The sequence below is a fragment of the Pleurodeles waltl genome, chromosome 12 (assembly GCF_031143425.1).
Source record: "Pleurodeles waltl isolate 20211129_DDA chromosome 12, aPleWal1.hap1.20221129, whole genome shotgun sequence".
Taxonomy (NCBI): Eukaryota; Metazoa; Chordata; class Amphibia; order Caudata; family Salamandridae; genus Pleurodeles; species Pleurodeles waltl.
Genome location: NC_090451.1, coordinates 4851544 through 4854904, shown reverse-complemented (window position 1 = coordinate 4854904; position 3361 = coordinate 4851544). Strand labels below are relative to the sequence as shown.

At 41.0% G+C, this 3361-nt stretch overlaps 1 non-coding gene across 1 annotated transcript; it reads right to left on the bottom strand.

The window, feature by feature from the left end:
• Window positions 1-818: 818 nt before the first annotated feature.
• TRNAW-CCA (transfer RNA tryptophan (anticodon CCA)) lies at window positions 819-890 on the bottom strand. The gene has a single exon. It is a non-coding gene; the product is annotated as a tRNA-Trp (tRNA).
• Between the last annotated feature and the right edge of the window lie 2471 nt (window positions 891-3361).

The window sequence follows — 3361 nt, the reverse complement described above, 5'->3', positions numbered from 1 at the left end:
CAAAATGCAAAATACATATATACATCTCATGAAGTACCACGCACTGTGTTTATGTACAGAGATCCATAATGTTTGGTTTGAACCCTTCTTGGTAAAAATAGGTTCTCTGGTCTCACATAAATGCATCGCATAATGTGTGCATTACCGCAGAAATATTTCTGCTGAATCACATATTTTATCAATAATGACAGGGCTGTAGAATTTCACTAAATAAAAAGGATTAAGGACTCTTTTCCGTGTGAAACAGTAGAGATCCCAGTGGAAAAGTAGTAGGCCTGTAACTCTGTGGTCCAAGGTTCGAAGTCGTCCTCTGCTAGTCATTTTGACTTCCAGCACCATATTTTCATTTAACAGTTCATGATTAGTTCTGTATTATCTTCCGCTGAAGGAAAACGTAATATTTTATTTTCCACTCCACAAGTGGAAAGAATGATTCATCATATGCGGCTATAGACTTATACGACAGCGCCATCTACTGTCTATCAATTGAAGTATCCAACGCATTGTTTAGATAATAACTAGCAATGTGGGGTGAGGTAAGGCTGCTACTTCCTGTTAATGTAATACAGAATTGTGGCATAGCATTATTTTTGTTGCTCAATGCAGCTAAAACACTTGCATTTTTCCCAAAGGGTACATTATAAATGATGCGAAGCTTCTAAGTACACATTAGAAGCAGGTTTCCAGGTAATCTATGAGAGCTTGGTCCACATTTATGTTTATATAAACCAAGAGTTTTTAAATGCAATTATTTTTTTAATTGAGAAATTAGGGTAAATTCATGGGAGTCAATTTTGGAGTTTAAAAGAACAACTTTTTGACCCCGACGTGATTTGAACACGCAACCTTCTGATCTGGAGTCAGACGCGCTACCGTTGCGCCACGAGGTCTACTGTTCTGTTCAACAGGATGACTGAAAAGTAAGCAAAATGATTTCTTGCTCGTCAAACTTTCCAGAGTAATTAACGAGATTAAAGTACATGAAGCTATTCTACAGGCCTGGCACTAGGTCACTCTAAAGTAAACATTTACAGTCCATTCAATAACACCGACCATCCATGCGATATGTATTACTACATTTTCATGACACCCTTGTACTTGCTTTGTTGCTGGCGCTGCTAATTTATAGTCCTGTCAAGTGTGACATAGACTATGAAAAACACATTTCTTGTATCATCAGCAGCGAAAGATCAGACATTTGTAACACAAGTCAGCCGAGATCCCATAAACTCAGCAAACAGAGTTTTTTGTTAATATGCCACTCTCCTCGAGGGCACAGAGTCAGAACTCTGCCTCCTTGGCCACAATTGTTAGTAGCTTTGCTTTGGTGGGCGCACTGTTACTGGGTGAATGGGAGAGTCACGCATGAGTCCAAGTGGAGAGATGATTTTGGAGTGAACTGTGCCAGTGGACATCACTCAAGTGTGTCACGGAGAATACTCAAATAGCGACAGAAAATGCTGCCCGCCCCGAAATATCCTTGCACAGGGATACCTTGTTGAAGTTGCTACTCGCGCTAGGAAATTCTCCTCCTTAACTTTTCAGTTAATTTCAAGTATTTTCTATCCTTTGAAGGGTGTGGCCCCAGGAACATCACAATGGTATCTATCAACAGTGCAGCAGGTGCAGTGGCACTGAGGTTGTTGAATTTGAGCGGACCACTACATCCCAATTAGGCTTTTTGCTACTTAACCAGAGGACATGGATGCATTTCCCTTGCTTGCATGAGGGCACCATGTACCCTCACTGCACCACTGGCCAAGATATCCATTGCAAAGGTTTGTACTAATGTTTAAGTCAGGCAAGGAAGGAGTGCACATGACCTAGATTTTGATAGATGATATCACAATTAATAAAAATAAGTTAGATGACTATGACTAGTGAGAAAAATGTGAAACAGAAATCTATAGAAAAAAAATCACTGGCAGATTGAACTTGCCACTTTTCACGACTGTATTCCACTTGTTGGATTTAGTGGAATTTTGGAGCTATTGCACATTTTGTGCTCTTTCAAACCCCCACTGTGAACCACCACGAAACACCATGAACCACCAACTGCAAACTACTAATCAGAACAAGCATTTGCAATTCTATAGGTCTTGCATTTTCTTGAGTTTGAGCTATTGGCATTGTAAATTCATAACTGGACTTTCCTTGCCTAAACGTCTGAACAGAAATTGGGAAATCAGGCTGGAAAAGTATTTTCTTTTTGTTTTAACAGAATGAAACATCTTGAAAGCCTAATTGCCTTCCATTTCAACAAAGCTCGAATGAAGTTAACAATAGCAGAGCAGCCTGAGAAGATTTTTTTTCCCCCAATAAAGGAGGTAAGAAATGCCCTATGTGCTATGTCGTGAGAGCTGGCAGGGAGGGGCCCTTGAGAAAGAGACTCAAGATGCATGTGAGGCTAAGCAAGATTCACATTATTGCTTCTAGGTTTAGCTACATTGTACCAGAAAGGGCATATTGTGGCTTTCGTGAACAGTGAGCTAAACAATGGTGTGTTTCTTTCTTAAAATAAGCGTATTTTAGGACCCGGAGGTAAACGAGGACAGCACTGGAATAAAGCCAAAACAAATGTCAGCGAAATGGGAGGAGGTGGGAGGAATGAAATGCTGCAACAAAACGCAGGTCGCTACCAGCCTAAAACGCCCACAGTGAAAAGGGAGTACCAAAGAAATAACAAAAATAGTCAGTCCCAGCAACAGATAAAGAAACCAAAGTGGATCAGTACAGTAGTTTGTCACTGCTCTGAAACAGTACAAGGAGTGAGAAAAAGGCAGAACTGACCACTAGCGATTTTTAAAGGACACTGCAACCAACAAATGAAATTGCTTTAAGCCATAAGAAGTATTCTAAAAGTGTACACGAGGCCGATGGCTTACGCTCGACCAAAAAATGGCACAAAAATGGCAAAAAAAGGGTGGCCTGACGCAGAAGAATGTGGCAGCTAAGCCTGGTCCGGGTGTGCCGTCTCCCTGATGCCATAAACCCTTCAGTTCTTCAGAGCTGAGATTCCCCACTGAGGCCCAAAGCATGAGGATAAGCCTTCAGATCGTGTAGAAGCAAAAACTGAAGCCTGTAGGAGGCTGGACTGGCTTGTAGTGAGTACCAAGGGGTACTTGCACCTTGCACCAGGCCCAGTTATCCCTTATTAGTGTATAGGGTGTCTAGCAGCTTAGGCTGATAGATAATGGTAGCTTAGCAGAGCAGCTTAGGCTCAACTAGGAGACGTGTGAAGCTACTACAGTACCACTTAGTGTCATATGCACAATATCATAAGAAAACACAATACACAGTTATACTAAAAATAAAGGTACTTTATTTTTATGACAATATGCCAAAGTATCTTAGAGTGTAC